This window comes from Haemaphysalis longicornis, unplaced genomic scaffold, assembly GCF_048455015.1.
Source record: "Haemaphysalis longicornis isolate Haplotype H1 unplaced genomic scaffold, Haemaphysalis longicornis Haplotype H1 scaffold_9, whole genome shotgun sequence".
In the NCBI taxonomy this organism is placed as follows: Eukaryota; Metazoa; Arthropoda; class Arachnida; order Ixodida; family Ixodidae; genus Haemaphysalis; species Haemaphysalis longicornis.
In genome coordinates this window covers 31,676,015-31,701,723 of record NW_027526460.1, presented here as the reverse complement: position 1 = coordinate 31,701,723, position 25,709 = coordinate 31,676,015, and the positions used below count along the sequence as shown (strand labels likewise).

At 46.8% G+C, this 25,709-nt stretch overlaps 1 protein-coding gene across 2 annotated transcripts in view; it reads right to left on the bottom strand.

Moving 5' to 3' along the window:
* Positions 1 to 25,709, bottom strand: part of LOC144152432 (suppressor of lurcher protein 1-like) — a 481,850-nt gene that overhangs the window by 321,912 nt on the left and 134,229 nt on the right. The window lies entirely within an intron of this gene.

Genomic DNA, 25,709 nt, shown 5'->3' with positions numbered 1-25,709 from the left:
GCGCGTTCATAGATTCGGCACCTCTGGGTTGTTTGTTTGTGCGATTCTGCGATTGTTTTTGAAAGGTGCCTCGTGCTTGAAAACTGTTCTGGCAAATAGTTTCCCCATGTCTCAAGTGCTTCTGTGCGACTTCCGGACAATTACGGGGCTGAGCTACTACTAGCTGTCGGCCTCGCTTGCGCGAGAAGTTAGAGATTGTACGTTCCCGCGCGCGTGTGCGCCGTGAAAGAAATTGATGGAACAGACATCGTTGCGAAGTCCCATTCTCAGCAAGTGTCAGCCGTCTCCGAAGCATCGGATAATTATCGCGCCTAGAATGCTTGCGCCGAGAGGCGAAAACGAAAGCAGACACCGGCGGCCTGCCGAGGGGACCGGGCTCGGATCACGAAGCACTCGAAACCACCACCGCCGCAGCGACCGCGGCCGGATGTTTACACCACCGAGCGTGTATCGTGCGAGCTTTGGACTCTCGCGTGGTGCGTGTGTGTGTTGTTCTGTTCGCCCAAGGGAGTCGCCCCACGCCCGAGCAGCGCGTCAGACGTCTTCTTTGAGTGCTCCTCTGTCTATATATGTAATCCCAGTTTTTTCAGTTAATTAAACATCTTTTTAAATTCTCAAACCCCAGTGTTTTCCCACCCAATATGAGCCACGATCAAGCTGACACAAGGGAAGGTTATTTACAGCGCCGATTCAGGTCAGTACCACGGCGCTCCACGACAGAAGCGTGTCTGTGTTATTTGAAAGTGAACATTTCGACAGACTTCTGTCTGGTTGGGAAGTCCTCTGTTCGCCCAACCACACTACAGTTACTTTTTCGGTTGCCCTTCTTCAGCTCAGTTGGTGTTGTCACTGATTAAAAACGGATTCCAAACGTTATTAGCTTATGACAAAGTAAGCGCAGTTCACACAGTTGGAAATCTGCTGTGGAGCTGCGGTTGTCTTTACGAAGATTTCGTTTAGTTTCGGCTTGTATCTTGTGTGTAATGTTAGAGTCGTATAAACGGCTAATTGTGATACAGTTTGTTCAGGCCGTTCAGAATTCTAAAAAAAAAAAGTATTTCCTCCTCCTCCCCATCCTCTGCTTAAACAATAGCAACCTCAACTTTCAGAGTACGCAAAACGCATTAAAGAAGTCAGCGCGAGTGAATGCAACCTTGCCTTTGATAGCTTTCCACGCTCTCGCTTGGAATGCGCGGTCGAACTCTGTACACTTCGGGAAACAAAGTAGGGCAGTAAGCGGGATGCGTACTGACCGTCTTGACATTGCTTTTGGCATCACGTACCCGCGAAGTGCTGTGAACATATTCTTGTGCCGCCTTTTGGCATCCATGCGGTGCTGTGAATGTCGCTAAAAAAAAGGTTACTGCTGATAAAACAATAGTGGGGGAAGCCGTAATACCTTGTGTTATGCAAATACTACGACGACATGCGATTCATTGCAGCGCGCGATGTGTATGGAACGCTGAAAGCAAACATTTTAGTTTTACGGCCCTTCGTGTCTGCGCTGCGCATAAACAGTCATCGTACTCATAATACTCCTTCCAGTGACAAAAAATGTCATGGCTTTCTTACTGCTAAAATCCATTTCTTGCAACGCTGCCCGAGAAACCTGTACAGAACGATGGCAGGCTGCCTTCCGCGATTGTGGCAGTACTTCACGCAGCAGTAGCGGCGTGGCCACTAATTCTTTCCTGCAGCATTTTGATCCTTTCGGACATTGCAACTTGCAATTATAACTATGTTTCTTAAAAAACTTCCGCCACATAACGTCGAACCGCACGCAGCGCGCGTGTTTTTACGTGCGCTGAACGGCCGGTCGCGACATCCACCGACCCGGAGTTGCTAAGCGGCGGCGAGAGATGGCGCTGCAGTCCCGCGCAAACTTCACTGTCCGGTGCCTATAGCAATGGCTAACGTACGCAGTAAGAAATGTCCAGCCGACTCTGACCCACGAACACGTAAGTTTTGGTAAATTACGGCTGCAAACGTTTCTCCAACACAAAATGTTACACGCCGCGACCACAAGCATGGACGACACACGAACAACGGGCAGAGAAGCGGTATGTTTATCGGACGCAGTTAACAAGGATGCCACTGAACAACAACCATTACTAGCACATAAATAAGCAGCACTGACCTTTTTTGCGGCTCCTGACAAAACTCCACTTCGTCGAACAGGAAATACAGCCCGGGGATATGAAAAAATTCGCAGTGGCACGCCGCAATCAACCCAATCAAACTGCTAACGGCGCTAACGGTTCTCGCCAGCCGCACGTGACCGAGAATTTCTTTAGTAAATATCAGGCGCATCGCGCGAGCAATTGAGAAACCCGCTTGGGAATGCCACTGGTGGCGCTGTGTGCGGAAGACCGTAAAATTAGCGGAGGGAATCCTGGAAGATGGGAGCGCTGCTGTCGTTTAAAGTGTTGACGCTGTCCCGATTTTTATCCGTCGTCGTCGTACCCGTTGCAGCCCCACTGTACCGTGAATCTACGCAAAAACAGCTCTGCCGTGCTTCTGCTGACGCATGCGCATGGAATGCGCTACTGGAGTGGCGGTCTTTTCCTCATGGCTTCGGCAAACTTTCGTTCTCGCGGAGGCTTTGGCGATGCGCCCGCATAAGAGCTCATACAAACTCGGCACACGTGATCGCTTTTATTTGATTCGGAAAACGGGCATACGCGTCTAAGCGGACGTTTACGCCCGCTGAGGCCAAAACAAAGCTCAGATAAGAGCCTCGTTAGCGCGTTAGTACTGGCTAAAGTTGTTTCTCGCGGAGGGCCGTGAGTGCGTGAGATATGCGAGCTTAACTTTGGATGACAATTTCTGCGTTACTGTTTACAATGAACGCAAAAGGGCGTGGCTTCATTTACTGCTTTTCTTGACAACAAGCCTTTCCGTAGTCAATAAAATATACTGCGACGCTGTTAGATACCCACGTTATATAAAGCTACTTACAGCTAATTAGAGAGTAATAATACATCGGCCCGTTTCCCAGCCCTTTTCCCTTCTGAACACCAATACTACAGGAAAACAGCAACTGGGGAAGCAGCTGGAGAAGGCGGGTCATTCAATGAACTTCAATTACTATGACAAGACACAACAACAGCAAATTAACTCTGCGCATTTTTGCCGTTACTGCACAGCATAATTAGGAATTACAATGTCATTTCAGCATTAATACATACAAAATATTGAAGGTATCACGTGGTATATTTAGTTGTCCAAGTTTAGTTCCGTTCACCCAGTCAACCGCTCCCTGGAAAGAGGCTTTTGTTTTTGCTTGTGGAAATTAAAAGGGACTCACCTGTTAGCATTCCTATCGGACTTGCTACATCATGACCAACGGACTTAAAAACCATCGGGCACCAATGCGAATAGTTTTACAAATAGATACCGATATTCACAACGGCGTAGTTTGCTTATTTTAGATATATGTCGCTTCTCTACTGAAACAAAGAAATAAAACTCTCGCGTGGTAGACCGCTAGCGCCTTCCAGTGAAGACTGGATTAACCAAAATGCGTTTCTTGTTTTTTTTCTCTGCAAAGAAATGATATACAGCAGTCTCCCGTTAAGACGAACCCGAAGGGACCGTAAAAATGTATTCGTATTATCCGAAATTCGTCTTAAGCGGTGGTTTATTGCATTGTGGACGTTACAAGAGAAAAATGTTGTGGTTCTTAATCAGTGTTCGTTTTAACGAAGTTCGTCTTAACGAGGGTCTACTGTATTTCTAGAAGCAAACCGGGGTCGTTAATGTCATTTCTGTGAATTTGTAAAACTTCTTGTATCGGTACATGGTGCTTTTGAATTAGTAAGTCTCATGAATTTGCGTCATGAATTAGGGAGTTCCATGTGAATTGGATCAGGTGAGTCACCCTTAATAGCATGCACAAGACGAAAAATGCTAACGAACATCCTAGCATATATAACTGCATGCGTGACATGCTGCGTGCAGTGTAAAGTGCGGCACAGTCGGTTAACACTATGTATATACCGCATGAGGGCATAAATAACGTGGACTAAGTACCTATTTTACAGCAGATTATAGCCATTTATACGTTCCTGTAAAACACTTAAAATTGTGCACGTACTACAACACAACGAGCTGATGGCTGAGCATTGAGCAAAAAACAATGTTTCTGCGACGCTTTGTGAACAAAATGCAGAACATGCAATAGTCTCAACAACCATATATATTTCTTTATGAGGTATCCACAAAAGCCCAATGAATTCTTCAGCACTACCACGGCTCTGTCTCAAACGCAGAAGGAGAACCTGAGGACATCTGGTCCTTCTCAAATTCAAGTCATTGGTGATTTCAGACGTACTGCGCGTCTGCAATTAGCGAAAGACGATATTCACTAAAGCGGTCTGAGCACCGCAGACAACCTGAAAGGGGTTCGTGGAATTTCTATTTTCGCTAAGATACCCTTTTCTCGCACCTTTCATGCTTTGTACGGTGTTGTTATAGCAGTGGACATATTTTTTTCTATCAAATAACGTCACTAAAAATATGTCTTAGCCGTCTTATATAAGTAAACTGCTCTAAGACAGTTCCATAGATATCGACGAAGTTTATCAAATTTTATGTGGTGCGCGCGTGTGTGCGTGTGTGACTGCATGCATGTGTGGGTGTATGTGTGGGTGCGCGGATGTGCATTCGTGTCTGTATCTATGTCTGTGGGCGTGTGCGTGCAAGTGCTTGTGCGTGCTCTTGTGCGCCAAAGCGCGTCAAATATATATGTGGTTCATTGTTCCAGTTAATGCACGATTCAGTGCATACTTCACTGCAGCGCACAAGTTATGTGGAACAAGACACGAGCAAAAAATATACAAAAGCACTGTCCCAACTTTTTACTGGGACATAAGTGGAACAGTAACTGGAACGGCCGACAGCGCATCCCCTCATTTATTCGGTTCCACATAATAACCACAAACCTAAAGAATACAAATGGACAGTTCCAGATAAGATCCACTTATATCTCTCGTTCCAGTTATTCTTCGTTTAGATCCAGATAAAAATATGTGGATCGCCCCGTTTAACTGGAACTTACATGGAACCAGATTAAGAGTGTAGTCATGTTACTAAAACGCCGGGAAACTCGTTTACGCCTCGCGCTAGAAAGTAACGTGCACTAAAAAAAAAAAAAAAAACACCGGGACACTCTTTTGCGCCTCGCGCTAGAGAGAGAGAAAGAGAAAACTTTTATTTGAGCCACGGTTACTGCTTGGTGCTTCAAAGACAGACTGTTGCAGCAAAGCTGTATATCTCTACCTGTCAACGGTTTCATCTCTGTGGACAAAAATTCCACGGCACCAAGAATACACTTATACACTGCATGCTTCACCCCTCCCCAGGTTTCACGTTAGTGGAAAAGGGCCGGGATTTCTTAAGACAACGGTGCCTTCTATTTGTCTTACGCATAACCTGAACTAGGAACACCCAGAAATTAGGCCTCAACAGAAAACACAGTTCGTAGCAGATTCACGGAAAGACCACCACACATTTAAAACGAGCACGTTAAGGCTCTGTCAGCACGAATAAATAAAAGCGTCGAGTGTTCACGTTTAGCTTCTACCTAAACATTGCGCAATGCGGCTCTTATCAACAACCCCCCCCCCCCCCCCCTTTGCGTCAACTTAACCTGTCCCACATGTTAACAGCATGGAACGGTAAAATAGCTTCCGCTAGAGCAGAAGAAGAAAGGAAAGTTCATTCCAGGAAATGGCACCGAGGGAAATCGGCGACGGAAAGGCAAGCTTGGCGCGAACAAACGCGCGTAAAGATTGTCAAATGCTAATGACAAAAGCCGTGAAGGGCCCCACTGAACGCATCAAATCCCAGCGGCTTCGCGAGCCTTAAGACATTTCCTCCGGAACAAGATCGAGGAGGAAAAAGAAGGAAAAGAGAACGAAATAGGAAAAAGAAAGGGAGAATTTCAGAAAAAACAGGGGCGCAGGGAGGGAGGGTTGTCAATAAAAATGCAAATGCTGCACCTCATTATTTTTACGCAAGGCAAACCCACAGGGCCACCAGACTTTTGCGCCACCTTCTTTCTCTCTCTTTCTTTCGCTCTCATTCTCTTTATTTTGCTCTCTTTTCTTATTTTCTACACTCTCCCCTGACACCCCTATGCTCGGCGGGGACAGGCGACGCGCCCAGTTCGTGAGAGCAAAAAGCGTGCTTATCATTACGCACGCTCCAGAGAAAAGCTGCTTCTGCCGAATCGTCGCGCTCGCTTTCGCTGTTGCCTAGCGTTTCTCGCCGGGAGAAATTCGCTTAGCAGCTCCTCGCTTGTTCCATTCAACACAGTTCCTGTTCGCGGCGCTGTACCAATGCTGCAATATAAAGGCATCGCGGGCGCCACGCGTGAAATACAGAAAATGAATGCGCAGCAAGTAACTTGTTCTACCGAATTAAGCGAACGGACGCCAGGCCGCGACTCACTGCCGACCGGACTCTTTCTGTTATGGATGTTTGTTTTCGTTTTTTTTGTTTTTGTTTTTTACCGTGAGGATTCGTACAATTGTGCAGTGCTGTGCGCAGAGTAAAAACGTGGGACAATTAAATCTAAGTTAGGTGCTTTACACCATGCGCGCTCACATGAGCGGATACATGAATTAGCAAGTGAGTGAGTGAGTGAGTGAGTGAGTGAGTGAGTGAGTGAGTGAGTGAGTGAGTGAGTGAATGAGTGAGTGAATGAGTGAGTGAATGAGTGAGTGAGTGAGTGAGTGAGTGAGTGAGTGAGTGAGTGAGTGAGTGAGTGAGTGAGTGAGTGAGTGAGTGAGTGAGTGAGTGAGTGAGTGAGTGAGTGAGTGAGTGAGTGAGCTGAGCTGAGCTGAGCTGAGCTGAGGTCAGGTGAAATTAGGTAAAGTGGGGTACTCAAAGTGTCCGATTGTGCAAAAGCCGAATAACAAAAATAAGTCGAAGGAAAAGTGAGAAAACTTAATGGGCCGTTCGTGGAATTTTCCTAAATCTGGAGGATGCATTACCTCGCGTTCAAAAGTAAATCCTTTTTTCTGAAGTTGCGAAATTTCCAGGCCTCGACGAATCAGCGATCACTAGCATATAAATCGCGGAATGCCGACGTCTATGCCAATTAAGGCGCTGATACTTAAATAATTGCCACACTTTATCAACACATCGGTTGTGCATCATCGAAATTGCTTCATAATAAATGTGCCGTTCTTTCAAAGGGCCCAAGACAACTGAATAATCCTTATATAAGTAACATGAAGTTCTTCAACTAGTTTGTATTGTATCATTTTTGGGATTCCCGCAACCGATTATCGGCCACTGCCAGTTTCATATTTGCGCCAGGGACGTTGTTTGTGCTGCCTCGATCAGCGTACGAAGCAAGGAACCTGTTAGTTCTTTTGAAGTGCTTGCATTAGCTCATAAGCTACCTTAGTAGCAGCAGAGTCCTTCAATGCTTCGGGGACTATGGTAGCAGCTTCAAGAAACAGCACGGGTAATAACGAACGTTAATCCTTAGGTGGGGTCAAACCGGGTTGCGTTGTTTGATATGTAAGTGCGTAGCTAGGGGGCCGCAGTCATAATCAAGAAGCAAACTTCTGCTTCCCAAAATGCCTCAAAAAACGGCAAAAGACGTAAACCATGCGCACGCCGAGAAGCGCAGGCACCGCCGTAATTCGTCCGGAGACGCCGCTGGGGCCGCGCTAGATAAACACAAGTCCGCACGGGGTCCCCAAGACGTCGTGGCGAGGCACGGACAAACAAACTAGCATCACCATGTTTGCACACACACAATGACCCGTTCCTCTTTCTCCGACTCCTCCCCAAACGCACCCGTCTCCCCCCTCGCCCCTGTTCTCGCTTTTACTCCTGAGTTACTGCCCGCCAAACCTTGTACTCGGAGCTTTCATGGCAAATACAGTGCCAGGACACCAATAGTCGCCTCGGGGTTAATCCTGGGCGATGAAGTGGAGGGCGGAAGGAATCCCCGAGGTTATGGCGTCTAACGATACTTGCTCGCCATTGAAGAAGAAATCGTATCTGTTCGCCGGGGTATATGGCCCCAGGAGCAGTCGCTAAGAAATTAAAAGCAACAGTGAAGCGTGGCAACTGATTGCTAACGCACTGTCCAAACAATGCTGGAAAGTGCGTTAAAAGTAGCGTAGAAATGATAACAATGAATGGGAAGTAAACGTCTCGGGGTAAAATTTAGTGCCAAGTCTGTTCATTGACTTAGCTGTTCTGTGGATCAGGACGTTCGCGAGGAGCGCTAAAAGACATCGTTTGTTTTATATATTATCGAGGTCACCTCACACTTTTGCGGGAACACTTTCAAAGCAAATATTTATACGGTTCTTGAAAGTAAACATTTGCGAGGTTAGTTGCTGTCGCGAAGTAACTTTGTCGTCTCCGGGAGTTGTTTTTAAAGAAGGGAGATATGTATGTTTAAAAAAAAATGAGATCAAGCGAAGAAAATAGACAGAAGTTAAATAATAATTTGAAGATCAAGTGGCTCTTCGTGCTATCGCGTTTAATCATGGTAAGGGATGTTATTTTATTCAAACACAATCCTAAACAACACCTAAACCTTATCGCCGCAGCTTAGCCCATATTCAGGGCGGGGCACCATTCGACGTTTTCGTGCCTGCCGGTGGCGTTGTTCCTTTTATGAGAAATAAACAGCCTATTCAGGTGTTCAGACGTCCTGTTTTGCTTCTTTTCCTGTGGGGCGTGTTTACCTACCAAAGAGTCCTATAGTGGCAGAGTAGCGTTTACAGACAAGCATGCCGAAAAAAGTTGAAGTGAGAACATTTTATTCTCACTAAGTCGCACGTAAGGAACTGCTAGCTGTGTGGCAGCTGTGACTAAATATGACTCTCAGGGCGACCTGTTAGGCTGCAAAATCACGCACCTAATTATTTACCGCGAGAACGTTAAGATGTTAAATCCGAGAGAACGTTAAATCCTCCATCGTTGGCGAGCGGCACCCGACAAACCTGACTGGTGTATTACTAGAGGAGTGGAAAGTTTCCATACATGCCGTAGAGGCCGCCGAGTAGCACTACGATCCCGATGTCATCATACGTCCGCTAGGCCACAGGAAAAGAAAACGTGCGCGATAAATGCGGTGCCGTATATATATACCAGTGCCGTGCTCTCTTCCGAGCCGCCTTCTACGAGGGCAGATGGTGCGTCTACGCGTACTCCTGCTCGCTAATCACGTTACCCTCTCAAGAGCGAAGCCTAAGTCTTCTCCACGCCCTTTTTTTAGCAGCGAAGCTGCTTAGAAAGTCGCAATATTTCGTGCCTGCTGTTAAAGATACCAAGAAATGGCCGAGCGCGCGCACGTGAGGGCGGGCATCGCGGCGGCCGCCCGGCAGTTAACAAAACCAAGAAAATGCCTATCGCTCGTGTGTGCCTGCCTCCGAACGACCGCCCAGCGTCCCCTGCGTACGTTTGACAAGCCAAGCATACCCACTTAGGGAGATTGGCAAAGATTGGCCAAAAGAAAAACGCAGTGTCTAGAGTGTCGTCCGACGGCAGTGTAGCTGATCACTGCAGGCATGGCTAGAGTGCCGTCCGACGACATTCGAATACTTAAAGGGGCCCTGAAAGGCATTTTGAGCACACTAAATGAACTAGCGCAATCGCTAGATTGGGTCGCCAACGTCACCTGTGCCAAGTATTACTATTTTACGCGCAGCGGAAAGCTCACACTTTTGTTGCAAAGTTTGTCGCTTTTTTCTCACCCTTTCCTTCGTGTTTTTGGACGCCGCCATCTTCACATGTCTACATCATCGATTCCCAGATGTTCGTCATGAGCTAGACATCCTGCTATTGGGCTGCTTTTTCACGCACTTCCGGCAAAGAGATGAGTCGTCTGCTCAGCGTCGGCTCGCCGGCTGATCTGCCAGCGGAGTGCCGGAGTGCTTTGACATTTTACGACAAACGAAACAAGTGTAAACAAACGCTTAACCGTTTGTATTGAATGCAACACGGCCATAACACGACGTGGATTTTATCTTACGTGAGTACGTACCATAAAGAAAGTCCCGTGGCACTTCTTTGGTGCAATCGCACAGAACGCCCTGAGCCGAATGCCCGGGTTTGACGCGTACATTTTATTCAACTTCAAAACAATCCACAGATGCGTTTCGAACGAACGCAACGTCACAACATGCGTTGCAAGTCTGAACCGCGATTGACAGACGATGAGTTGCCTCCTCCTGCCCGTCATAAATACGGCACTCACCTCACACCCGGTTTGCGGGGACGAGCAGCAAGTCACAACTCTGGCGCGCAAGCGAGAAGGCTTTTAGCCAGGCACACTGCACATACCCCATGCGAGGTTGAGTGGTACGTCGTTCGAGAAAGATAATCCAGACCATGGGAAGCACTATCCACCCGCAGAAGTACAATGTCGCATTTCATCGCGAAACGAACGCGTCCACAACACACAGGAGGCGATGCACACACACACACACAGCTTCGGTCGCTGCATTGGCTTAGCTGCAAGCTTCGTTCGGACAATCAGCGATGCTACGACGATACAGAGCTGCGTGAGGACGATGTGCTAACCACTTCACGTATTAAAAAACACAGGGGCAAAGACTAGGTTCATCGGAAGCAAAAAATCTTTCCTCCATTATAGTGCCTGAAATATACTGGCTAGTGTGCCGAGGACGGGCTCCAGGCGGGCGCCGGGAGCGATGTACGCGGCCGTCTGCCGCTTGGAGCGCTGCCATGCGGGAGTGTGCGCGTTCATCCGGCCCGAGCAGATCGCGCGGTTACCTCCGAGCTGCGTAGCAGACGGCAGCGGCAGAACTTTCCATTCCCGCTTGCGACGAAAGCGAGCGAAAGCGACGGGAATTCTGTCGCGCAACCAAAATTTGTCCCGACCATTCGACAAAAACGATCGTCGCGCGACAAAGCGACGGAATTCCTGCCACTCTCACTCGCTTTCGTCGCAAGTGCGAACGGGCCTTTATGCGCAATCTTCGCCCCACATAAAACAAGCTCTTGCTTGTCGCCTGAGCATACGGTTGATATCAGACTACGTTACACTGTGCTTGCCAGTGTATTTAAACGATGTCACTAGGTTTTAAACGTACGCGCTCGGCGTGCAGCTTTGTAAACGCAAGCGGTTTCACATACGCACGCTATTTTGCTGCTAATAGAGTTTTAGTACAGCGTTTGTGGCCTTTGCATACGCTAAACGCTAAATTTTTGCGTCCCGCTACGTGACACCGCGATGGGAGTTTTAGTAGAGCGTCTCATCAGTTTTGCGTAGCGACACACTAATGCATACGGCGCCATCTGTCAAATGTTTTCCGAAATGTCTCGCCGGCTGATCTGCTAGCGGAGTGCCGGAGTGTTTGGACATTTTACGACTATCCAAACAAGTGCAAACAAACGCTTTCCCGTCAGTGTTGAATGCAACACATGGGTGCAGCTTGTCAGAACACGGGTTCTCGCTGATCGAGTGCAGCGTTGGTTTGCTCTTCGCCTTCACGTTCATCGCCGCTGATAAAGCGATCCGATCCGGCGCGTTTTGTGCACGGGTTCTGTGTCGGTTGAAAATGTCTTTTTTCACATGCCGCCGGTAGTAGGAATTACAACCACCGAAAAATAACACCCGGCACCAGCGGGGCCACATCTGAGACCGCGCTTTTTGGATAAACAGTGCGCGGTGCACCAAAGGGAACGAGCGCACGATTCTCCCCACGCGGCTGCGAGTTCGCCGCCGATACCAACTACAGCCCTGCAGCTACGTACACCACGAAAGGGCAAGGCCAGGCCGCACACATGCGGCCAGGTCATTCGTTCGCTTTTCCAGCCTGTCTCCATGGTGTCTACAGAGATGAAAAAGCCGAAAGAGCTGGCCCGTAGCAGACGGCAGTCTGTGGGAGCGCAATAGCGGAAGTACGTCACCGCTGAGGAGCGGAGCATCATGGGAGGGGAGGCCAACAGCGAAGAAACAGTTGAAAGGAGGAGGAAATACGGCGCGACGATAATTCGCGGTTTTTGATTTACGATTTCTCAGCTAATACTCATCGCTTTAACAAAATTATTGCAGGAGGAGATTGCTAATACATTGCTTTATTTGGTTACATGTACATCCAAGCATCGGCGGAAGGCATTTTAGGACCCCTTTAAGACTAGGCTAGCACGGGCCGAAGCGTCTGTCGTTGGAGTGTAGAGGACCCGTCTCAGCTTCTTGATCCCAAGGACGGTGGTTCGGGGCCGGCTCTTGCCTTGTTTTTTTTTTTTTTTTTTTTCATCTTTAAATTGAACTATAATTTTTATGGCTTAGGTAATTTTCAGTGTCTTAAATGATTTCTTTATGTCCGTTAGGTTATGTTATGTTATGTTTAGGTTGGGTTGCCTAGATTTACATTATCTAGAGCGATTTAGTTCAATACGCGGTAATTTTGTTACAAAACGCCAGTGTACTTAGATATAGTGAAGTGCTTATAATACCGTGGGACGGCACTCTAGACACTGCCAAAGAAAAAAAAAACCTCCAGCGTTCCTTGTAATTGTGGCAACACTTGCTCGGAACGAGAAAGACCCCAGTGTTTGCCATAATTGTGGCAATACTTGCCCGGAACGAGAAACACACATCATAGCGTACGCCCCTTTAAGGTGATGTCCAATGATTATCACTTCAAAAAAATGAAAGAAGCCCACACTTATAGCTACAGTGAGGGAGTAAAGGTCGTTGCCGCAGCGAAGAAAAAGCAAATCGGCCGAAAACGTCGCAAAAACAAGTTTTATTCGAACACGCCGCGTATATGGGATGTTTTTTTTTTTTTTTTTCAATAATGTGCTGTCAAGACGTGCAAGCAGAGAATAAGAGGTATTGTGTGCACTTATTTGTATCGCATTTCTTGCATTTGTTGACGCCTAGCATTAAAAAAACACTTGTATTCTATGTGGGTAATGCTTGGTTCCCCATTTTGCAAAACATTGCCGCAGTAAAACAATGCATGTGCAGCTTTCCCGCTCATGGCAGTCCTTTCAACAGCGATTACTCTGTAGGTATTTAGCGTAATGTAAAGTTCTTATGCGCTGCTAATATTAGGGGTGAAAACTTGGTTTGCGCACAGTTTCAAGTCTTGCATGTTTTGCGGCTAAGTTCCTGAGCCATGGAAATTATCCCATAGAAATACATGGGGAGTAAGATTTGACGGCGAATTGCACATGAAATATTCCAAATCCTGGAAAGTCCTTCTAGTGTTTTCATCTTCACGTTGACTTCTTGCTTTGTGCCAAATATCACTTTCCTGAAATGGTTTTCCTAGGTTCCTGAGAGGTCAGAATTTTTGGAACGAAAGCTGGGTATGGTGCATTTCACAGTAACCCCTAATATATCCGATCGTGTGTAGCAACCTTACATTCGAACGGATACTGATGTAATTTGGTCGTTTGTTTAACTACGACCAAGTCGTAATATCCTCAACCCAAAAGCACATGCATCAGCACCACGACTCTCCCCTTGATACCTTCTAAAGAATGCTCTTCAACATTCAAGCGGGCTTTCTAAGGACACCTGCACAAAACTTTTCAACCCCACCATTCCCGCGCGGCTGGATAAGCGCCAGAAAAGGCGAATTTCTCGCGGCTTTCGTCATCGCGCGGTATTAAACCGCACAGATGTGGCAACATTAGAATCCGCATAAAGCACGCGGGAATGTGTACAGAAAGCCAAACATAAAAAAAGAGTCTGCTGGCTGAGACAATGCCTTCACGACTCGCTGCTCAAGGTCGGAACGCCAAGAATTTCCAACACAAGCGGGGTGGTGTAAAACCCAACTTTCGATGGCCCTTTGCCAAAAATAATAACAACGAGTCAGCAGAAAACGGCGCCATCGAAAAAATAGACACACAAAAAAGGCATTAGAAACAAGATAAGACCAAACATAATGGCTGAAATAACACGAACAGCGTCCAATTCTAACACAAAATTGATTTCACTCTACGTGCTGTTTCCTCAGCGTCATCTTTTTTACTGTTCGCTTTCTCTGGTCCCATCACTCGTTATTCGTGGCGGCGCGCGAAGCCGTTCGGCCAGAAGACGCGTGTGGCGAACGAGAGGAGAAGCAGCGAACCTCAGCGTTTCGCAAACGTTTTAGCTGCGGCGGCACATTCTTTTATTAGTTCGTACACGCCCCATCGCGCCTGGTCACGCGTCACTCAAAACGTTCACTTTGTTACGACGCTTATATACGCAGTCATGTCGAATGAAAAGGATACGCATCGTCGCTTTCAAACGTTATGCATGCCCGACGAGTCCGAATGACCAACTATAGAAAGAAAACCAGGTGGAGAAGAAAGAAAACGGACGACTGTTCAAAAAGGAATAGCAGAATACCTGCCCCGAGATGAAATAAAACCCTTTTTGAAGTTGAAAAAAAAATTACGGTCACTCCCCAAAGAAAGTTGGGAAAAGAGCGAATCTCACATTAAACTTGCGTCGAAATTGCGTCAGAACCTTCGCTAAAAGTGCGCCCAACCTTCTCTGAAGCTGCGTCCAATCGATCGTCAAGCCTTCTAATACTCGAATCACAAACGAAAAACGAACCCATGCGACGATGTTTCGCGCACTAAGTAAACACATCTACGGATGGCCTAAATGTATACCGATACGTGGTTTATGAGATAAAGGTATACTCTTGTACTCCTTCATGATCGATGCGTGTATTGTCGTATGTAATAGAGTTTGTTTTCCGCTATTTTCAAGTAACCGTTTTGTCACAATGGAAGTTCGGTTTCACGCAGGAGGCATGTGTCAAGAGCAGAGGTCGGCAGACTCACTCATGAGTCCGCTCAATCAGACTCCTTTGGGGTGAAACGCACGCGGGAGTTCGAGTTTGAGGCAGCGTGAGGCTAGTGTGGCATCGTGAGTTTGGTCCCGAGTGATTTGAGCCCGGGTGATCTCTAGTGAGTTTGACCGCGACGGTTAGAGTACGCCTGAGCCTCAGTGAGTTTCGGGCCCATTTTGAGTTCTCAACCCGAGTGAGTACTGAGTCCTTTTTTTTTTTTTTTTTGTTCTGAGCCCGTTTAAGTTCTCAGTCAATTTTCAGTTCTGAGCCCGAGTGATTTCTGCGTACGTTTGCGTTGAGCTTTGATCCCGAGCGAGTTCTGAGTCCATTTTGAGTTCTGAGCTCGAGTGAGTTCTGAGTCCATTTTGAGTTTTGAGCCCAAGTGAGTTCTGAGTCCGTTTGAGTTCTGAGCTCGAATTGAGTTCTGAGCCTGAGTAAGTTCTGAGCTTCGCGCTCGCTGTGAGTTTGAGCTTAGGGGCGCATAGATGATTTGCTCTGCAGTGTACCTGCTTGAGCTTGAGTGAGAGGCGATTCCAAAAATAAATTTGTGAGCGAGTTTAGCCGGCCCAACTTTGCCGAAAAATGGTCGAAATATCCTTAGAGTTTTTGGGTCGACCAACCAGTCTATGAGGAAATTTACTAGTTTTTTTTTATTTACAGGACGCCATTGCCTCCATTAAAAAAATTTTCGCTTTAAAAAAGCACACCTTATGCGTTGTTAATGTGAGAGCATGAATGTTCAGTTCAACGCATGATACGCTTTGCTGCTTCCGCCTCGTATTGCGAAGGACTTTGTAATCTTGACATTTGAAACGCTTTGCCTTGAGATCCTCAACGCTTTCGAATGGCTTCGATCTGCACCTACGCGTTGCGCCCCTGCTCCTTCCTGCCCACGTGTTGGGTAGGGATGAATATAAAGGTGGATTTCGCTGCTTGGGTGTTTGCTCTTTTTCTGTGTTTTTCCGCTCCCTTATTTTCTATGCGTTGTAGTGGAGGAGACGACCACATGCCTCATGCTCGTCTTTCTGTTAAAGAAGCCGGACGCCGACTTTTATGCTCATTATCCTCATCATCGTCGTCGTCATCATCGTCGTCATCATCCTGTCTACGCCCACTGCAGGGCAAAGGCCTCTCCCATTAATCTCCAATTACCCCGGTCTTGTGCTAACTGGGACCAATTTATCCCCGCAAACTTCTTGATCTCATCTGCCCATCTAACTTTCTGCCGCCCGCTGCCACGCTTGCCTTCTCTAGAGATCTACTCTGTTACCCTTAATGAGCAACGGTTATCTTGCCTTAGCATTAACTGCCCTGCCCACGCCCATTTTTTCTTAATTTCTACTAATATGTCCTTAACACGCGTTTGTTCCCTGACCCACTCCACTCTCTTCTTCTCCCTTTTTCGCTCGAGGGGCCATTTATTGTTTTCGCAATAATACAATAAAGATCAAGCGAGTGTAACATCAGGCGAAGTGTAGGCCGGGTAACCTGCAAATAGCAGCTCGAACGGAGGCGAAGGACGGCAAGAGAAGACAAAACACGCTGCTGCTTGTATTCTGTCGGTATTTCATCTACGATCGAGACGTTCTCCACAAGTTGGCGTGCACCCCTTACACAAGTTCTAAGCCTTTATTGTAACCTATAAAACGCTTTTAACCTCACGCTTGTAACCCTTAGAACGGACAGGGATAAAGAAAACATCAAAATGAATCCATTGTAACCTTTATTTTATAGGTTACTTCCGTTTAGAAGTTACATTATGGGTTACCAGTATTAAAGTGTAGCAGGGGTGCTGCTTTTTAGCCGCGCGTTAAAAAACTGTGGTCATCTTTAGGTATACTTATATTTGTGCCTAATATAGAAAGGTCTGAAAGTCGGGTACAGTTGTTAAATTTACGCGCTATTTGATTTGATTTATTCTTGCACAAAAAACACGTTCATGCAAAGGGAGCCGGGAAAAAACCGCATAACAGCTTGACTAGCCCCAGCCCCCCGGTGCGACAGGCGGCAAGCGGCATTGGCCAATATTAACAAAGATCAGCGAAAACAAAACGCAAGGTTTATACAAATATGCAGTGAGACTATAAACAGTACTGAAATACACAGTAAACAAGTTTTGGAAAAATAGGATTTATTTGAAAAACTATGATGCATGCGGAGTGACGTCTGTTGACAGCTACAGCAGTGAATCGTTTGCGACACCATTACTAAGCTACATGTGGTAAGAATTATTATTTCTAACTTCTTTTTTTCTTCTTATCACTTTGGAATTACCCATCATTGTTCGGCAGGTGGGCGGAACCTACGCCCAGAAAAAGCGTTACGGGATTTCTTGAGCCCGGAATCGCCGCAACCTACATGCTAGTAAGATATAATGGTGCAGAAAAATGAATAGCAACTCTGAAAAAAGAAAGCAAAAAACGGGTAAAACGACAAAAAAAAAGAATACGTGCAACGACATGACTTACACAGTCACGTTTTTATTTATAAACCACCAAGATCCAACAAAGGCGATTTGTGAACGCAGTAGGCTGCATCCAAAATACCAGCCAGGACACAGAAATAGTAAAAATATATGACTACCGCCAGGCATTTGTATCGGTGTTAGCAGTACGATAATGCAATGCTGGCATCAATACTCATGGATGGAGCAAGGGCTCAGTGGCGTTCCCCCGTGTTGGTGCAGAGGCGTTTCATAACGCCCTTTCGTAACGCGAGGGTGGCAGTACAAGCGGCTCTGTCTACTGTCTACTCGCTCTGTATACGCTAGCCATGCCATTGTAGTGTAGCGCTGACGAAAAGTCGGTATTTACATATATGCGCGCTGCCGCAAGCCCGTGTGAGCTTACGAATAACACAAGTCGCAACCAGTGAAAGCTTCACCAAGTGAGAAAAACAAGCAAGGTACGCCGTCTGGTCTTCTGTTTTCTTTCCTTTCTTCTTTTTGTGCGTCTGTTGCGCCTTCTGGGGACATTAATGAGGGGAATTCAGGTGCCGACAGGCTGTGTTTCTTGCGTCACGCACGACTTGGGGAATGGATTACTTCGTTCTCCTACTAACCTAACCCAACTTCAGGCAATAAAAACCTAAGGTTCTTCCGCTGGGTTGTCACTCTTATTCTGTACTATGGTGTTTTCGTGCTAACTAGCACGAATTCCCATTTATGCAGGGCGGGCGCCCGATACCATCTCACCACCCAGTCAGCAATGCGGCGCCTGCTGGCACAGCACAAAACCCCGACGACTAAAGAAAATGCAGGGTTTACAAATACGGCGACAAAAGGACAGCTAACAAGAATTGTCATGAAAGGTCCGAGAACTTCGAAGAAAGAATGCTGATAAGCCTTGAAGTACATTTACCACCGATCGACTGTCAATGTGTTGCAAACGTCTCAGAATGCGGGCTGGGCGGTTCGTGGAATGGTCACCGAAATTGTCCGCCACGCTAGCTCATAAAAATAGCAAAAAAGCAGGCGAAAGTGGAGGAAGCGCCCAACCAGGTATGCACCAATGACGGCTGCCTTGGCGGCTGAGACGCCGGAGACAATCAAGAAATCTGCTAATAATTGTCTCGGAGCTAATTGGTTCACGACTAGAAAATATATACCTATAAACTGGATCATCCCGTGTTCGAACAAAGCAAAGCTCGTATATTAATTGACCAGTTAAGGGGAAAACCCCTATATAGCGGCACCCATTTTAATGTGCAAGCATTTTTAGGCAACACCCTCCAAAAATTTGTCCTTCCGTCCTTAGCGCCTGACACGTAATAACTAAAAGGCCCTTTATTCAGAAATATACGCTCTGCTCGTATGCGCGTAAGGCGTACCCAAACACTTGTCCGGTTATGTTTTGGTTCCTGGGACGGAAAAGCCTGAAAAAAAAATTGGCCGCGTATCTGCTCCTTTCCTAACAAATGTCGACGATAGTCGTCTGGCACCCCTGCCAAGTAAATGCCTCCCTTCTCTTTCCCGCCCACCTCTTATGCTGTTCCTCTCCCGTCTCGCTCATCCCAAGAAAAACACGCTAGAGGTTTGCTCAAAAAGTCAATTTAAACTTACCGCATTTTACTGCTCCAAGTCGGGTGCCTCGATGCCAGCGCTGCCGTACGGCGAAGACGGGCGTGAATCGAAGCACCCTACTTAGACCACATGCATTCCAAGCGGAACGTCAAAACTAGTTAGTGGAACCTTTCATTACTGTTTCTGTTTGATTTCTTAAAATGCCACCAGGAGCAATAGTGGCGCGGGCGACAGCAAGCTATAGAGTGATTTTGTTTTCTGCAGTGGATGTATTATGTCATTTGTAATCGCAAAAATGAAACATCCATGAATTTTTTTGATAAAGAAACACTGCAAATATCACTTATGTGTTGATTTTGTCTGTCGGATCTGGATTATGTTTTATTCTTCTTCAACAATGTATACAAGTATGAACACTGCCACCGGACTTGTACGTTTAGATTTGGCTGTGGGTATATAAACCTATTGTGCAGCCTCTGTTTAACTTTGGCCGGGTGGCTGAATCGAGAGACGGACAGACAAACAGACAGACAGACAGACCAAACTTTCTGCGCTTAAATAGCCCAAGAAAGGCTATCGTCTTCAAAAGAAGCCGTGCCGTAGGTTTGCGCGTAGCCCCTCGTTTGGAGTGTGCATAGATGAGCCCCAGGAGTGAAGGCCTACGCACTAACTGGCAGTTTCCACCCGGGAGATTATACTAGACTTATATTTTAGCATGCTCTGGAACTGTTAAAAGATCCAGGAGACAAGGGAAAACTCACCCTGCACTACGTCAGCGGCCACTGTTAGATGTGAAATGTCTCCATGGCGAACTTGAAGTGTTATTTATGTTCGCTGTTTGCTTCGGACGGTGCCAACATTTTTAAGTGCGAATGCACTTCTTAAGCGAGCCTGAAGCGTCCGCCGCCGTCCGCATAGCAACAGCTGCGGGTGCGCGCGCTCCTCGTCTTCCTTGGCAACGGGGGGAGATGGGCGCGCGCTGCCTGGCCGCTGACATGGCACATACCCACGTGGGGGATTGGCCAAGAATCGGGCGTGAGAAGGGCCAATGCACCCGCTTAAAGGAGTACTGACACGAAATTTCAAAGCTGAGATCCGCTCTAGCAATCAAGTACAACGACAACACAAATAGGTGTCTGTGAATAAATGCATCTTTCTTTCTTTGTAGTTATGTGTGTGTGTGTGATCTCTCTTTCGCGAACATTACCGAACCGCGCAAATTCAACTCGTGCATTCGCACTTTCACATTCTTCCCCTCGGGGAAATGCGGAGAATTTTTTCACAGTGTACAGAACAAATTAGTGACAATATACTCGACATCTCACCGCGTCTTTATTCACAATATCTGAAAATTCATGCTCCGAGTTAACGCAATTAAAAACGCAGACCAGGGAACCTTTGCTCAACTATAACCAAGAGCCTTTAGAAAACATCCGTGTTTCGTTTCTCGAATCTCTTCAAAGCTAAAGAAAACTGTGCAGAAGAAAAACCTATAAACCACGAAGTAAGTGTACGCGAAGCCAGTGGCAGCTTGCGTTGCTTGATATCTGTCCAGGCTTTCTCCCTTACACGTTTCAGCTCACGATTGTTCTCTAGACGAAACAAGAAATGCGGGAAAAAAAGAATCCCTCCAAAGCAAGCCCCTTAAAACAACATTGGGTAGAACGTCGACATATTTTTTGTACGACGGACGCTTCATCGAGTGGCAGCCGGAACAAGCGCTGGAGAGCAGACGCCGGATGCTCGATGAAAGAAACATGTCTCGCTCGGCTTTTGTTTTCGCTGCCCGTGTTTTTCTATCGACTCTCTGCCGTCCTTTTCAGTACGCGTAGGTTGGATGGACAGGTTGGATGTTCCACGTTCTACTTCGGAGACTGCGCGCATTTGGATTCTACCCCTTAAAACGTGGCACTGAAGAGAGCTGTGACCATTTACCATTTATCTTATCAAGTTGAATTTTGGAATGCCAGCGCTATTACATGATTTTCTTCGGGACGCTTCGCAATGAGTTTATTTATTAGAAACGTCCGATTAAAATATATTTATTTTGGTCGCACCATCCTCCCCACTTACCTGGTAAGGTCGGCTGGGACATACCAATCAGAAGTCAAGAAAGATTTTAGGATATTACTATTTTAGAACCACACACTGCAGCCACTCGTAAAAATTTGATACTTCATCGCCGTTTGTAGAGGAGGGCTAGTCCTAATTACAAACAACCGTACAAAAGTACTCTCTCTCTCTCTCTCTCTCTCTCTCTCTCTCTCTCTCTCTCTCTCTCTCTCTCTCTCTCTCTCTCTCTCTCTCTCTCTCTCTCTCTCTCTCTCTCTCTCTCTCTCTCTCTCTCTCTCTCTCTCTTTCTACTCTGTACCTTGCGCTCCAAATTCGCTATAGCAGAGTTTGAGCTCCCTGATTTTTCAAATGGTACGTGCCTACGACGGCGTGTAAAGTTTCTGGGGAGGTTGGGAAGTCTAACTTGTACGAATAACCTATACGCAGAAACAAAACATCCGGGAAGGAGGTGCTGGCTTATTTTTATGTAGGAACTTTCTCAGTGCATACCGATGTCACACAGAAAGTGGACAGAGCAAGAAAGAAACCGTGATAGGCGTCGAAACTTCTCCTTTCCAAGTGTAACTTCGATAGGAACAAAGAAGACGCAACGTCAAAGACAGCCACTAAAAACTCTCCTACACACGCTAGAGCGGAGAATTCAAATTCGAATGCTCCAGAGAAAAGGCAAGAAGTGACCAAAAAAAGGGAAACAGGGACTCACGAAGAATCAAAGAAGAGACGAACGGGCAACCCCGAATACAGGAGTCTCCACTCGAGCTCTGTGCCGTTTGTAATGCATGGGACTCCGCGAACAAGGTCGTTCTCGTCGCGAAAAGAGGGTGACCGCATCACAAGCTGCGAGCCCACCGACCAACCGGCCGGCCAGCCGACGGATGCCGTGAACCGAAAACGAATAAGGAACAGGGACCACAAAAAGACAAAAAAAAAAAAAAACAGAGCGAAGCCAAGGAGCATTGCAGGACGAAAAAGGGAAACGGCGAGGTCGAAAAGGGAGATTCCGAAGCACTGGAGGAGGAGGAGGGAAGGGGCCATGGCGCCGGCCGATCGCTGGCTCGTAATCAGAAGCGCGCCAGCCACCATTAAGGCTGATGAGCCTTCCTCCTGCGTAGCGCGCGCGCGAGACTCGAGCGCGGTGTCCGGTTCCAGATTGAGCCGCCGCCTTCCGCAAATTCGCCGCGGCTGGGGACCACCGCGACGACGACGACGACAACATGGCGGCGGCAATGTGTGCGCGTGCGGCCACACGCTCTTGCACGGAACATCGCGGCCTTCGTGCTCTTTTCTCGTTTTGTGTCTCGCGACTATGTGCATGTCTTTCGATGTCAGTAGGGCACCGGGAGGGCATCGCGTTTCAGGCATCGGGGAAATGTAATAGCCATGGCTGCAGACAAGCTGTGGTTTTTTTTTTTTCTAGGGAGGTGGGGATTAGCGCAACCTAGGGTAATGGATACGCTCTTATTTGTGGGAAATATATACATTAAGCAAATATAAATATCATATTGGACGACTACGCCTTCTAAATAAGAAATTTACCTGAAATTTACATGAAATAAACTGTATGTATGTATGTATGTATGTATGTATGTATGTACCTACTTAACTGTAAGTGCAGGATTGCGTGAATATGACATCGGTTCTAGGCAAAAAAAAATGGCTGCGGCTTCGCTCAGATAACCTTGGATATGCAAAGCAAAAGCTTGGCTTAGTCTGGTTGAGACTTAGTTTCGCTTGATTGGATCATTGATTTAGATGTATTGCTGACCACGTCTCAAAGCCGTTCGGTTCCGTGCAGCGCTCATAGAAGGAGGCCGGGCGAACGCGGCGTTCGCTGGAGCGAACGCGGCGTTCATTCATGGCGAACGCACCGTTCCTCTTCGCCGGGCGCGTGAGGAGTCACGTTGCCCGAAACGACCCAGCGCCGCATGCATGGGAGGCTGCGTGGGTGGCTGGCTGCCTCGGCGCAGCGGCAGTGGCGACCGCTGTAGGCGCCCGCAGGCGCCAACAGCGGGCCCGGTGAATCACGCGTTGTGCTTCGAAGGGTGTGTCGCCGGGGTTGTGTGGCTGCATATCTGCTCACTTCGCGGCAAATGTGGACAGAAGACCACAGTCTTTTTGCCGCCCCTGCCACGTTATGCCTCTCTTCCCAGCCCTGCCCACCTCTCATGCTCTTCCCCTCTCCTTCGATCCTACCACGATAAACACGGAGGACGTTTGCTAAAGTGAATCCAAATTTCCCGCGTTCCACTGCTCAGACCATCTACTGGAACATTTTGTTACTGTTTAAATTTGAACGCTGACGCAAGGTCGAGGCTCGCGCCAGCTTTATTTTGTGTTTTTAGGTCAAAATGATTTTTTTTCAACGAGTATTTTTTTATATATCGCAGACATAATAATCATCATCATCATCATCCCCAGCCTATCTACGCCCACTGCAGGGCAAAGACCTCTCCTATTAATCTTCAATTATCCCGATCCTGTGCTAACTGCGACCAGTTTATCCCCGCAAACTTCTTGATCTCATCTGCCCATCTAACTTTGTGCCGCTCCCTGCCACGCTTGCCTTCTCTAAGGATCCACTCTGTTACCCTCAGGGGTTTATGCAGAATTTCGATTTGGGGGGGGGGGGGGAGGGGGGTGTTGTATAAATCCGCAGGCAGGGTGCTTGTGGTTGTGGAATCTTTTTTGGGGGGTGTCGAAGTCCTTCTGGGGTGGCGTTGGGGGCGTGTTAGGGGCGTGTGTATAAATCCCTGGTTACCCTTCATTACAAACGGTTATCTTGCCTTCGCATTACATGCCCTGCCCACGTCCATTTCTTCTTCTTAATTTCTACTAATATATCCTTAACCCGCGTTTGTTCCCTGACCCACTCCGCTCTCTTCTTGTCCCTAATGTTACACCTATCGTCTTCCGCTCCATTGCTCGCTGAGTCGTACTCAATTTTGTTTTCAATTAAAACAACACTGCGAATGTCAGTTGTTCATTGATTTTTTTGCCTGAAATATGCCGAATGTTTTCTTTTTGGTCAACAATGTTCACAAGTAAGAAGTATGTTTCCATATTTAGTGGCTCGAAAAGGTTTTGGCTATACTGTAAGCTTCTCGTTCAGGAATTCATTTAACTTTCCGCCAGATAGCTGAACCGAAGGGCAGACAGACAGGCCACATTTTTCCGGTTTATGTAGCCCAAACAACACTCTCGTTTTTAAAAGTGAACTTTTATTATTCTCATCGACGATAAGGAACAGCCATGTTTGCTCGCGCCATCTGTTGTATTTTATCTATGGTTCAAACGAACTCAATATTTTCAGAGCTCGGAACGGGGCGACAGTATATGATACGTATACCTGGTTGATATCGCTGTATCAACCAAATGTCCCGTGAGTGTCTGGCTGACACAAGCAGACGCCATTAGTCGATAGCAGTGTTCCCTTAAAAAGTATCCAGGCACATTAGGAAACAAAACAAAATACAGGGGTGTACTACGACTGCAGCACAAAGCTACAACAACCCTGCCGGTCAAGCAATCGGGGGTCATTTCCCGTGTGCGCCCTGGAAATACCTGCGCACTGAAGTCGCCTGTTCACGAAATGGACACAGTCGGTCTATCCGGCTCCGACTTCTGTCATTTGTGTGAAACTTCCTTAGAGGACGCTGCAACACTTTCGATAAGCTGTTTCCGTCTTTCCTTCTCGTCTGGAAGCACTGCGAAAGCTATAGTAGTCGCCAGCACAGAGTGGCACTGCATGATTTGCTTGTCGCAACAGATACGCCTTCCAGATCTGCTTTCTTTTTGTGGCTTTTTTTAAGTTGCTATCGAAAAGCGCTCATTGCTGCAACTGAAGGAAAACGGACCAACATCCGTTACATCGCCTTAGTGACGTAATTCGAGCCGTCTAAAAACTGCAAGACTGGGAAAGAAAGAAAAATTTTTGCGTGAGTTTACAAGTTATCTGATGGGCATAGAGCAGTAGTTTCTGGCTGAGGTACTTTGCGACCCTCTTGTCTAAGTACTGGTTGTGTTGGGTGACTGCGTTCAGCAAGCATTTAATATTTCAAAAAAAATTTTTAAAAAGTGTTGCAGGGTCCCTTTAACTTTTATAACATCCCGGAAACAAAGATATTATACGACCACTCCAATTAGCACCCCTGAAAGGCAAGAAGGAAATAATGTGCGACCTAACATTCAGCACGTTTCTCACTGTCATTTGCTAAACCTCCGACGACATAAAAAAGAAGCCAGACATCGCGGCAATATACGAAACAATAAATCAATGGTTTCACCTTGATTACTGGCACTATAGTTAACAGACTACCATATAAACGGCCGTTTGTCGCGTAGTCAAGGCGCGGCTTATTGTTTAAACAATAAAATTCGCGCACCTACATACGTTAGAAGTCATAGGTGCCGCTTTGAATTTCTTACCATAGTTATTTGTATTTAAAAATAACTATTTGTAAATACAAATAACTGTTTGTTATTTACAAATAGCTATTGTAAATGACATGGGTATTTACAATATCTTTTTGCAAGTGGCGGTTACTGGTATGCTGGTATTATCGGGACAACGCGGTGGGTTGAGCTCAGACCGCTCGAACTTATCGTGAACACTTCCGTTTGGAGTATTTTACGAGTGCTGGCTTGCCATAGCTTTCAAAAAATTGATGCACGTAAAGCTGACTTCCAGCGTCCCCCGCCCCGTCTATTCCGAAGAAATGAAACGTAAATACTTAGAAGGACAGAAATACGGAAAAATCAAGCCCCCCTTTCTTAACAGCAAGATGGTTAAAACGCGAAGTTTTCTCCTA